Source organism: Eptesicus fuscus, chromosome 8 (genome assembly GCF_027574615.1).
Source record: "Eptesicus fuscus isolate TK198812 chromosome 8, DD_ASM_mEF_20220401, whole genome shotgun sequence".
NCBI lineage: Eukaryota > Metazoa > Chordata > Mammalia > Chiroptera > Vespertilionidae > Eptesicus > Eptesicus fuscus.
The window spans coordinates 890,290-903,356 of record NC_072480.1 but is presented as its reverse complement, the minus strand read 5'-3'; the positions used below and the strand labels follow the sequence as shown (position 1 = coordinate 903,356).

The 13,067-nt window shown below is 42.8% G+C and overlaps 1 protein-coding gene across 1 annotated transcript in view; it reads left to right on the top strand.

The window, feature by feature from the left end:
• The first annotated feature begins 609 nt into the window (after window positions 1-609).
• The window catches only part of FAM168B (family with sequence similarity 168 member B), a 149,637-nt gene continuing 137,179 nt past the window's right edge, over window positions 610-13,067 (top strand). The window contains exon 1 of the mRNA XM_054720348.1: window positions 610-666. The gene's annotated coding sequence lies outside the window, so the exon portion shown is untranslated. The remainder of the gene's footprint in view (window positions 667-13,067) is intronic.

Below are 13,067 nucleotides of genomic sequence, written 5' to 3'. Positions count from 1 at the left end.
ATGTACAGAGAGGACAGACGACCCCGCTGGCGCCGTGGGCCTCTCTGGCTATCCACCTTCTAAACCCTCGGCACCCCGAAGGGTCGCCACACCACTTGGTTTCTTCCCATCTCTCCACCAGGCACAGGGGGCCGCTGGGACACAGACGCGAGCCTGCCCTTCACCCCCAGAGCCTGGAGGGGGCAGTCCACGGCCGCGCAGGCGCGCCCCCCGCGACGGCGCGCTCCGGGCGGAAGTGAAGTCGGAAGCCCGGGCGGCGCGGCTTGGGCGGGGAGCGCGGGCTGCGGAGAAGCCGGCCAGGCGGAGGCGGCGCGGTCGGCGGAGACGGAGCTTCCAAGTTCAACCCACGCAACGAAGCGAAGCCTCCGCGCTGTTCGCCCCTTGAGGAGCCCCTGCGCCCAGCCGGTCCTCCGGACCCAGGACGCCACCGCCGCGCGGTGAGTGGGGGTGGGCTGTCTGGCCGGAAGTGCGGCTCTTTGTGCAGCCGGCCTGGGGCGGCACCAAGGTCGAGTCCGTCTCTCAGGCCCTTCCGTGCCCTGGAAGGGGTCCGCCGCACTTGGTTCCGCAGGCCGGGCTGGGCGGTGTTAGGTGCGGGTCCGGGACCCGAGCCTGGTAGGCGGGCGGGTGCGGGCGGGTGCGGCGTGGGCTTCGAGGGCTGCTACCGAGGTGAAGTCTGCACAGAAACGTTCTCTGGGTTCCTCACGGCCTGCGTTAGATCAGATCAGGAAATTGGAAGAAAAATGGAGAAGCAGCGGGTTTTTGTTTCTCTAAGTTAGGTTTGGGTTCTTATGATTTTGATAATCTCATGTGTGTAATCTATTCACTTTGTCTGTCCACGGAGTAAAAATTACTCTACTTGCCTGGCAGAAGCTCAGTGTTCGCCCTCCAGCTTGAAAGGCTGTTAATGTTTTGGTCAGAAAGGACATTTTGTGGCCCAGTCTGGCTTAACTCTGAAGAAGGTGCAGTTTTACAAATGGTCTACAAACAGGCTATTTCTCCTTTATAGTGTATATAAGTGTGTACGAAATGGGTTTTTTAATGTTTTATAATGTTTATAAGAATATTTTGGAGTGTTTTGGCATGCAAGAAAATTTTTTAGATGGAAAGCTTTGTCTGGTTCCCACTCCTTAAATTTTCAAGTCATCCTTGTGTTTGTAATTTCAGGTTACTTTCCCAAATATTTTATGAAACATTAGGTTAATAACTTTTGTTTTCGGCAATAATAGGAGCACATTTTTAAACGTTGGTTAAGTATAAATGTAGTGGATTATTTTTGCATTTTAAGCCAAGAATTGAACAAGGCAAAGCTATTTTTTTTCTAATGTTGAAGCTACTGTGGTTCACATTGTGAAGATTTTGTTTTAAGTTACGCGGCTTACAACGAGTGTTTGCATACCTTGCTTATGTTGAGCCCTTTCGTGAAACTAAGGCCTGGTAGAGGTCCCTGAGGGATTTAAGAGTTGGAGACAGCCTGCTTCCTGGGGTTCGGCTGGGTGCTTTTGGTGCAGTAGTTACTCAAGTGCCCAGCACAGAGCGCCCCCTCTTCCTGCCTTCTGCTCTTCACAATAGTGGGAGGATGGGCTTGTGTGTAGGGCAAGTGCCTGACACTCATGAGACAGGAGGAAGCACCATCTGCTGCAGTTGCTACCCCTGCCCTCCTATCAGGCTCTCCTGTTATTTGTTAGGATTTTCAGTTATTCTGCTCTACAACTGCTTTTCACCTCATTTCTGTTTTAAAGTTAGACAGAATTGTAATGCCAGAATTATTTGAATTTTCAAACATTGGGACAATGAGTAGTGTAATGCCACAGAACTAGAGGATTAGAATTGAAAAAAAAAAACACGTAAGTCCCCTTAAAAATATGATTTTAACTTTTTATTGGTTGTGTAGCTTAAAGGGAAATTTTTGTGTACCAAACTTGTCTTATATGAACAGCTTCTTTTCCTGGATCAGTTGGGAACAATTTAAAAAGGCAGTACATTTGTTCCACTCTATATCATTGAAATCTCTCCAGTTGTTCTATGTGGAAATACATATATTTCTCCCAATAGATTGCAAACCTTGATAGGGAAGGTAAAATTTGTGGCACTTTCTCCTATTGTACACTCTTGATGATATACATCACTGAGAATTTCCGATGTTGATTGTATCTTGTATATTGGTGTCTCAGAAAGAATTTAAGCCCCTCAATATTAGTTTTGCTGATATGAAATACTAAGGTATAAGGCCTTTAACATTTTATAATTACTATTTTGTGGGGGAACTTTATTTAGGTCATACCATGTTTTGAAACTAGAGAAAGTCCAGTTATGGGGTTTAAATATACTTTTCCTCTAGTTATTATTGGATTTTCAAATCAAAGAGTTTGATGCCAGCTCTTTAAAAGATAAATCTGAGATTTTTCTTCTGATGCAGGTGTCAAATCACTCAGGAATTCTGACAGTTGAGTCATTCCAAATTGGGGGTGGGGGAAATATATATATATATATATATAATGTATAAAGGTGAGAACCTCTAGATCTAGCCTAGGAATTGGGATTTTTGGTCAATACCAATCAAATCGGACTGGGAAATTGTGAGTTTCTGAGTGGCCAGTGACACTAGAATCCCAGGCAGAGGAGTGATGGTGTTTTGTTTTTTTTCCTTATATTTTCATTATGCAAATTTAAAAAGTATAACAACAATACCAATATACATCCATGTATTCAACATCTTGATGGGACAATTATTAGCATTTTGTTATAGTTTCCCTTTTACTGAGAATATTTTTAATTACTATAGACATCATGTCATTTTTAACCTTATGTGTGTTAGTATATATTTCTTTACAAAAAGGCCTTTATTAACCAAAATACTATTATCACACTTAACAAAATTAATAATTGTTTAATGTCATTTGATACCAGTCCATATTCAGTTGTGTCCCAAAATCTTTAAAATACCATTTTACAATATTTTCAATGTAAATCAGAATACAAACAAAATCCACCAATGGTCTTTATGTCTAAATTCATTTTAACCTAGAACTGCCCTTCCCACCCCTCCATCTTTTTTCAGACCATTGATTTACTGAAGAAACTGGGTCATTTCTCCTCTAGAAAGCTCCACCTTTTGGGTTTTTCTGATTGCTTCATGGTATTGTTAGGCATATTCCTCCAACTCCTGTCTTTTCCTATAAACCAGAAGTTATGTAATGGCTCCATTAGATTCAGATTTTAGTGTTTTTGTAGCAGTATACCTTAGATAATGCAGAGTAATGTCATAACATGAGGATGCACGTAACGTTAACTACTTTGACTTTTAGTCATGTTAAGATTGGTCAGTGGATTCACTAAGCAGTAAATAGATGTATTTCATCAATTCTTAATTAGATTTTAAAATGTCTTAACATCGTATTTATTGCTGTGAAAAGTCCTGTGTTTACTGTTGGGTAGTTCTTTTGTTCAAGCACACTCCGGAGATATCTATGAGGCACCTCTGTACAAGCATTGTGCAGGGAGACAGTGCTGAGGAAGGTGTTTTCCCTGCTCTCGAGGCATAAAATATTGAGAGGAAATCTCTCTTTTTTATTTTTTATTTTTTTTAATTGAGAGAGAGAGAGAGAGAGAGAGAAAGATCAAGGTCGGTTCACTGCTGAACATGGCCTGTCCTGGGTTTCGAACCTGCAAACTAGGTATGTGCCCTGAATGAGAATTGAACCTGAAATCAGACAACACTCCAACCAATTGAGCCACACTGGACAGGGAGGGAAACTCTCATTTGAACAAGTAACTTAAGGAGCTGTTTGATATTTGCTCATTGACCTTGTCTTTGTATTACCCTGTGTAAGCCATTTATTGAATTGGAGAGTGAACTGCAACATTTCTTTCCTCAATTCTGTTACCATGTTTTCTTACCTATAATTTTTAATTCATTACAACTCTTTTTTTTTAAATTCTTTAAAGTATTACAAATAGTAGTACCTATGTCTCCTTTTTTTCTGCATTGACCTTCCCTCGGCCTCCCCTACCCCTGGCACATGCCCTCACCTCACCCCCCAAGTGTCTTGCGTCCAATGGTTATGCTTATATGCATGCATACAAGTCCTTCGATTGATCTCTTACCTCCCCCACAACCCTCTGAAGCCTTTCCGCTGTAATTTGAAAGTCTATTCCATGCTTCTCTGCCTCTGTATCTATCTTTTTGTTCATCCTAATATATAAAAACACTGGGTCCATCATGACCGGAGGCTCCACCAACCAGAAGTCAGTCCTGCAGTCAGCGCTGGGTTGCCGTGGTGACCCAGCACTGACTGCTACAGCTGCAGGCACGGAGACCCAGCACTGACTGCTGAGGGGGCTGCAGATCAGGTCCAGAGAGAGGCCTGAGGAGAGAAGCAGGGTCTGATCCATAGCCTCTGTGGCAGCTGTTGATCAGCACTTGCCTCTTTCTTTCTCTCCGGAACTGGTCAGCAGCCATGCCTCCATTTCTCTCCAGGCCTCCACCGGGGATGCTGATCAGCCCTGCCTTTCCGATCAGGCCTTGTTGATAGGCCCAGAGATGCTGACTGGCATAGAAACCAACCCATCAGACAAAATCTGGGTTAACTGTGAGGAGCCAATGGCTGCGAGGAGGGGGAGCTTTTGACGCTGACTGGCATAGAAACTGACCAATCAGAACCAAATCTGGGTCAATTGTGAGGAGCCAAAGGCTGCCTAGGAGGTGGAACTTTTGACGCAAACTGGCATAGAAACTGACCAATCAGAAACACATTGGCTGGCAGGGGAGGGCTGATGGGGGCAAAATCAGGCCTGCAGGGGAGGGCAGTTGGGTGCAAGATCAGACCAGCAGGGGAGGGCAGTTGAGGGAAACCAGGCCAGCAGGGGACCAGGCCTGCAGGGGAGGGAAATTGGGAGTGGGGGTGGGGACAGGGCTCGCAGGGGAGGGCAGTTGGGGGAACCCAGACCAGCAGGGGCGGGCAGTTAGGGGCGACCAGGCCAACATGGGAGGGCAGTTGGGGACGAGATCAGGCTGGCAGGGGAAGGCAATTGGGGGTGAGATGAGGCAGGTAGTGGAGGGCAGTTGGGGATGACTAGGCCAGCAGGGGAGGGCAGTTGGGGGCAATCGGGCCAGCAGGGGAGCAGTTAGGTGTTAATCAGGCCGGCAGGGGAGCAAATAGGGGGTAATCAGGCTGGCAGGAAGAAGCGATTAGGGGCAATCAGGCAGGCAGTCATGCGAACGGTTGGGAGCCAGCAGTCCCAGATTGTGAGAGGGATGTCCAACTGCTGGTTTATGCCTGATCCCCATGGCAGTCAGATATCTCCCGAGGGGTTCCAGATTGGAGAGGGTGCAGGATGGAATGAGGGACACCCTCTCCTTCCCCGCAGTGCATGAATTTCGTGCACTGGGAGTCTTGTCAGGTTATAATGTTCTTTATTATCCATAAATGAGTGAGATCATGTGGTATTTTTCTTTCACAAACTGGCTTATTTCACTTAGCATAATGCTTTCCAGGTCCATCCATGCTGCTGCAAATGGTAAGAATTCCTTCTTTTTTTATAGCAGCATAGTATTCCATTGTGTAGATGTACCACATTTTTTAATCCACTCATCTGCTGATGGGCACTTAGGCTGTTTTCAAATCTTTGCTATTGTAAATTGTGCTGCTATGAACATAGGGGTGCATATATCCTTTCTGATTGGTGTTTCTGGTTTCTTAGGATATATTCCTAGAAGAGGGAATACTAGTCAAATGGGAGTTCCATTTTTAGTTTTTTGAGGAAACTCCATACTGTCTTCCACAGTAGCTGCACCAGTCTGCATTCCCACCAGCAGTGCACGAGGGTTCCTTTTTCTCTGCATCCTTGCCAGCAGTTGTCTTTGTTGATTTGTTGATGACAGCCATTCAGACAGGTGTGAGATAGTACCTCATTGTTGTTTTGATTTGCATCTCTTGTATCATTAGGGACTTTGAGCATGTTTTCATATGTCTCTTGACTTTCTGAATGTCCTCTTTCGAAAAATGTCTATTTAGGTCCTTTGCCCGTTTTTTTAAAATAAATCTTTATTGTTCAGAATATTACAGATGTTCCTGTTTATTTCCCCCATAGCTCCCCTCCACCTCATTTCCCACCCCACTCCATGCCCTTACTGTCTTCATCCATAGGTGTAAGATTTTTGTCCAGTCTCTTCCCGCACTCCCCACACCCGCTTCCCCCCGAGAATTGTCAGTTCACTCCCTTTCTATGCCCCTGATAATATTATACTCATCACTTTATTCTGTTCATCAGATTTTTTATTCACTTGATTTTTAGATTCACTTGTTGATAGGCATGTATTTGTTGTCCATAATTTTTATCTTTACCTTTTTCTTCTTCTTCCTCTTCTTAAAGAATACCCTTTCAGCATCTTACCTTATAATAGACAAATATGCAAATTGACCGCACCTTCGCTATGCCCAAGCCATGCCCACCAACCAAGCCACGCCCCCCAGGAAACCGTTGCAGGGACGTTGCACCAGCGGGGAGCCTGCACGGATCGCAGGAAACCACTGGGGGTCGGCTCCTTCGATCGGTAGCAGGGACGCTGGGTGCGGCCGAGCCCAAGGCCGGAAGAGCCGCCCGAGGCTTTCCCGGCCTTGGGCACCAGCGGGGAGCCTGCGCCGATCGCAGGAAACCACTGGGGGTCGGCTCCTGCGATCGGTAGCAGGGATGTTGGGTGCGGCCAAGCCCAAGGCCACCGCCCGGGGCCAAGCCCTGACCCTGAAAGAAGGCAGAAGGCGGTGGCCACAGCCAAGGCCGGGTCCCCGGTGCCGGCAGAAAACTGGTGCAGGCAGCCAGGTGAATGAAGGTCTATTGCACGAATCTTCGTGCAAACGGGCTACTAGTTTCATATAATCCTGGTTTGGTGGTGATGAACTCCTTTAGCTTTTTCTTGTCTGTGAAACTCTTTATCTGACCTTCAATTCTAAATGATAGCTTTGCTGGGTAGAGTAATCTTGGTTGTAGGTCCTGGCTGTTCATCACTTTGAATATTTCTTGCCACTCCCTTCTGGCCTGCATAGTTTCTGTTGTGAAATCAGCTGACAGTCGTATGGGTACTCCCTTTGTTTGTAACTGTTTTTCTCTTGCTGCTTTCAAGATTCTCTCTTTGTCTTTTGCCCTTGGCATTTTAATTATGATGTGTCTTGGTGTGGTCCTCTTTGGATTCCTCTTGTTTGGGGTTCTGTGTGCTTCCTGGACTTGTAAGTCTATTTCTTTCACCAGGAAGGGAAATTTTTCTGTCATTATTTCTTCTAATAGGTTTTCTATATTTTGCTCTCTCTCTTATTCTGGCACCCCAATAATTCGGACATTGGTACGCTTAAAGTTGTCCCAGAGGCTCCTTACACTATCTTCATATTTTTGGATTCTTTTTTCTTTTTGTTTTTCTGGTTGAGTGTTTTTGTTTCCTCATATTTCAAATGTTTGGTTTGATTCTTGGGGTCCTTTGGTCTACTGTATATTCTTTATTTCAGACAGTGTATGCTTAATTTCTGACTGGTCCTTTTCCATTTTTAGGCATTCTCATTAAGATCCTTGAAGGTCTCACTAAGTTCCTCAGAGGTTTTTAGAATTTTCTTGAGTAACCTTATAAATGTGGTTTTGAACTCTATGTCTATTAGTTTGCTTTCCTCCATTTCTTTAATTCATGACATGTTTCTGTGTCTCCACATTTTGGCTACTTCCCTGTGTTGATGGGATGGTTTTCTGTGGTAGGTGACCTATAGGGCCCAGTGGTTCAGCTTTCCCTATCACCTGAGGTGGACACTCTTGGTGCACCCATTTGTGGGCTGAGTGCAAAGTCTTGGTGTAGTTAAGCCTTGATTTCTATGGTACACTGGGAGGAATTGACCTCCAGGCCAATTGGCTGTGAGGACCTGCTGTGTCTATAATGGAAGAACTTCTGTGCTGCAGACACCCTTATGGGGCAGGACTTGTTTCAGTGGGGCTTTGGTGTTCACTGAGTGTGCCTCTTGAATGTGTCGCTTACGGATGTGAGGAGTTGAAATCTGGTGTTGTCTCACACTGACCACTAGGTACACTGTCTCTGGATCTCCAAGGAGGTGCAGGTCAGCTACTGTCTGAGGCCACCCAGCAGGAGCTACAGTGAGATCTGCAGATTTCTCCTCTTTGCTTGAGGTTTCGAGGTTTTGGAGCTGTCTGACCAGAGCTGCAGTTTGTTAGGTTAAGCTGCGATAGGTCAGGCCATTTATATGCAAAAGCTGTTGCGCAGAGCTTGGGTGGGTTTGTAAATTGTGCGGGGCGGGGTCTCAGGGAATCACTAAGCTAGGGCTTGGCAAACAGTGATGGCTGCCAGTCATCTGTCTCTGTGTCTCAGAGTTTCCGCATCCCCGCGCCCTGCGTCCCAGCGCAGTAAACAATGATTCCTGTGCGTACCTCTACAAGAAAGCCACCCTCACTTTCCGACCCGATGGCAGACAGTCCACCTTCTACCCGTAGGCATCTGGGTTCCCAGAGTCTTGCCGGAAACTGGAGTTCAGAGTAATCGGGAGCCTGTGTCTCCCTTCGGGTTGAAAAAAAACAGAGCACCCAGTCGCCAGCCTCCAGCCCGATTCACGCGCCTCCATACCTCAGCTCTTCCGCGCTTGTGCACGTCTCAATGCTCTTTTCTCTTTCCTTGTAGTTGTAGAACTTCTGCTCATCCAGTTTTCCCGTGGTTCTGGCTGATAGACGTTTTGTCTTTTAGTTGTAGTTTTGGTGTGGTTGTGAGAGGCAGCACGTACAGGTGTTGACCTTATGCTGCCATCTTGGTTTCCTCCTTTTGCCTATTTTTTGATTGGGTTGTTTATCTTCCTTTTGTTAAGTTGTATGAATTCTCTGTAAATGTTGGATATTAAACCCTTATCAGAGATAACATTGCCAAATATGTTCCCCCATGTAGTGGGCTTTCTTGCTGTTTTTTTTTTTTTTATGGTTTCTTTTGCTGTGCAGAAGCTTTTTATTTTGATATAGTGTCATTTGTTTATTTCCTCCTTAGTCTCTCTTGCCCTAGGATCTGTGTCTGTAAAGATATTGCTACAACATATGTCTGCAATTTTGCTGCCTATGGAGTCTTGTAGGATTTGTACGGTTTTTCTTCTCACATTCAAGTCCTTTAGCCATTTTGAGTTTGATTTTGTGTATGGTGTAAGTTGGTGAACTAGTTTCATTTTATTGCATGCATCTGACCAAATTTCCCAGCACCATTTAGTAAAAAAGACTGTGCTGACTCCATTTTATGCTCTTGACTCCTTTGTAAAATATTAATTGAGTATAATGGCTTTGTTCAATTTCTTGTTTCTCTATTCTCTTCCATTGGTCTATATGTCCGTTCTTGTGTGAGTACGAGGCAGTTTTGAGAACCCTGGCTTGGTAATATAGCTTGATGTCTGGTATTGTGATCTCTCCAACTTTTTCTTTCTTTCTCAGGATAGCTGTAGCTATCCGGGGTCTTATTTTATTCCAGATGAATTTTTGGAGAGTTTGTTCTAGATCTTTGAAATATACCATTGGTATTTTAATATGTATTGTATTGAATTTATAGATTGCTTTAGGTAGTATGTATAGTTTAATGATGTTGATTCTACCAATCTATGAACATGGTATGTTTTTCCATTTGTTTATGTCTTCCTCTATTTCTTTTTTCAATGTCCTATAGTTTTCCGAGTACAGGTCTTTTATGTCCTTAGTTAAGTTTATTCCTAAGTATCATAATTTTTTTTGGTGTAATGGTAAATGGGATTGTTTTTTCCATTTCTCTTCCTGTGAGTTTATGATTGTTGTATAAAAAGGCCATAGATTTCTGGGTGTTAATTTTGTATCCTGCTTCATTGTCAAATTCATTTATTAGGTCTAGTAGTTTTTTGATGGAGTCTTTGGGGTTTTCTATGTATAGTGTCATGTCATCTGCGAATAAGGAGAGTTTTACTTCTTCTTTTCCAATTTGGATGCCTTTTATTTCTTCTTGTCTGATTGCTATGGCTAGTACTTCTAGTACTGTGTCAAACAGGAGTGGTGAAAGTGGACATCCTTGTGTTGTTTCTGTTGTTAGGCAAAATGGGTTTATTTTTTGCCCATTAAGTATGATGTTGGCTGTAGGTTTGTCATATAGGGCTTGTATTATGTTGAGGTATGATCCCTCTATTCCAACTTTGCTAAGAGTTTTTATCAAGAAAGGGTGTTGGATTTTGTCATATGCTTTTTCTGCATGAATTGATATGATTATGTGATTTTTGTCTCTCAATTTATGTGATGTGTTACATTTATTGATTTGTGGATATTGTACCATCCTTGCATCCCAGAATAAATCCCACTTGGTCATGGTGTATGATCTTTCTAATGTCCTGCTGGATCTGATTTGCTAGAATTTTGTTGAGGATTTTAGCATCTATGTTTATCAAGCATATTGGCCTGTAGTTCTCTTTCTTTGTGGTGTCTTTATCTGTTTTTGGGATTATGGTAATGCTGGCTTCATAGAAAGAGCTTGGAAGTGTGCCTTCCTCTTGAATTTTTTTGAAAAGTCTGTGGAGGATAGGTTTCAGTTCTTCTTTGAATGCTTGGTAGAACTTCCCTGTAAAGCCCTCTGGACCAGGGCTTTTGTTTGCTATAAGATTTTTGATCGCCGTTTCAATTTCTTCGGTAGTTATAAGCCTATTCAGGTTTTTTTATTCTTTTTGGTTTAGTTTTGGGAGCTTGTAGTTTTCTAAGAATATGTCCATTTCATCTAGTTTGTCCATGTTGTTGGATTAGTGTTGATCATAGTATTTTTTCATAATTGTTTGTGTTTCTGTGGATCGGTTGTTACTTCACCTCTTTCATTTCTGATTTTGTTTATTTGGGTCCTCTCTCTTAGCTTCTTGGTGAGCCTGGCTAGAGGTTCATCAATCTTGTTTATCTTTCAAGATAAACTCTTTGCTTTGTTGATCTTTTGTATTGTTTTTCTGTGTCTATGTTGTTTATCTCTGCTCTGATCTTTATTATTTCCTTCCTTCTGCTTATGCTGGGCTTTTCTTTTTGCTCTCCTTCTAACTCTTTGAGTTGTATGGTTAGATAATTTATTACCATTTTTTGTTTTTTTGAGTTAGGCCTGTACAGCTATGAACTTCCCTCTCAGGACTGCTTTTACTGTGTCCCATAGATTGTGGATTGCTGTGTTTTCATTGTCGTTTGTTGCCATGATGCTTTTTATTTCTTCTTTGATATCATTGGTAACCTATTCATTGTTTAATAACATGCCATTTTGCCTCCAGGTGTTTGATTTTTTAAGTTGTTTTTATTGTAGTTGATTTCTAGTTTTATGCCATTGTGATCTGAGAAGATGCTTGATATGATTTCAATCTTCTTGAATTTGTAATGACTTTTCCAGTGTCCCAGTATATAGTCTGTCTTTGAAAATGACCCGTATGCACTTGAAAAGAATGTATATTCTGTGGCTTTGGGTGAAATATTCTGAAGATGGCAATTAATTCCATTTGAACTAGTGAGTCATTTAGGATTGATGTTTCTTTGCTGATTTTTTGTTTAGAGGATTTGTCCAGTGGTATTAGTGGGATATTAAAGTCCCCTACTATGATTGTATTGCTGTCAATATCTCCCTTGATATCCTCCAGAAGTTTTTTTATGTATTTGGGTGCTCTTGTATTGGGTGCGTATATGTTTACCAGAGTTATATCTTCTTGTTGAATTGCTTTCTTTAGTATTATGAAGTGGCCTTCCTTATCTCTTGTTATGTCCTTCACTTTAAGATCTAATTTGTCAGATATAAGTATTGCTACCCCAGCTTTTTTTTTCATTTCCATTCACCTGAAAAACCTTTTTCCATCCCTTCACCCTCAGTCTGTGTGCATCTTTTTTTTCTGAGGTGGGCTTCCTATAGACAGCAGATATATGGGTCATGCTTTATTATCCACTCAGCTACCCTACGTCTTTTGATTGGGGCACTCAATCCATTTACATTTAAAGTTATTATTGATGGGTACTTGTTAGTTGCCATTTTTTAAAAAAATATAGATTTTATTGATTTTTTTTACAGAGAGGAAGGGAGAGGGACAGAGAGTTAGAAACATCGATGAGAGAGAAACATCCATCAGCTGTCTCCTGCACGCCCCCACCTGGGGATGTGCCTGCAACCAAGGTACATGCCCTTGACCGGAATCAAACCCGGGACCCCCCAGTCCGCAGGCCGACGCTCTATCCACTGAGCCACACCGTCCAGGGCTTAGTTGCCATTTTTATTCTTTATGCCTGTGTTCCTTCTTCGCTGCCTATTTCTTCTTTTTACAGTAGACCCTTTAGCATTTCTTGCATTGCTGGTTTGGTGGTGATAAACTCCCTTAGTCCTTTTTTTTGTCTGTGGAGCTCCTGATTTCACCCTCAATTTTGATCGATAGCCTTGCTGGGTACAGTATTCTTGGATTCAGACACTTCCTTTGCATGACTTTGTATATTTCATTTCATTCCCTTCTGACCTGATGTGTTTCTGTTGAGAAATCAGTCGCTAGTCTGATGGGGGATCCTTCGTAGGTAACTTTCTGTCTTTCTCTGGCTGTTTTTAAGATTCATACTTTGTCGTTGGTGTTATCCAATTTAATTATAATGTGCCTGGGCGTCAGTGTTTTGGGATTCATTTTGATTTGGACTCTGTGAACTTCTTGGACTTGTGTGAGTTTTGTCTTCCTTATATCATGGAAGTTTTCTGTCATTATTTCTTCAAACAGGTTTTCTATTCCTTTAGTTTTTTTCTCCTTCTTGCACCCCTATTATGCGAATGATGTTTCGTTTCTTGTTGTCCCAAAGTTTCCTTAGCCTCTCCTCTTGTTCTTTAACTTTTTTTTCCAGATGCTGCTCTGTTTGGGTATTTTTTCCTACCTTGTCTCCTAGCTCACTGATGTGGTCCTCCGCTTCTTCTAGTCTACTTTTTATGCTTTCTATTGAGTACTTTATTGTAGTGATGTCATTTTTCATTTCTTCTTCGTTTTTCTTCATTTCCTCTTGGTTCTTACACATATTGTTGAGTTTGTCTTCCATTCTTTTCAGCGACCTTATGA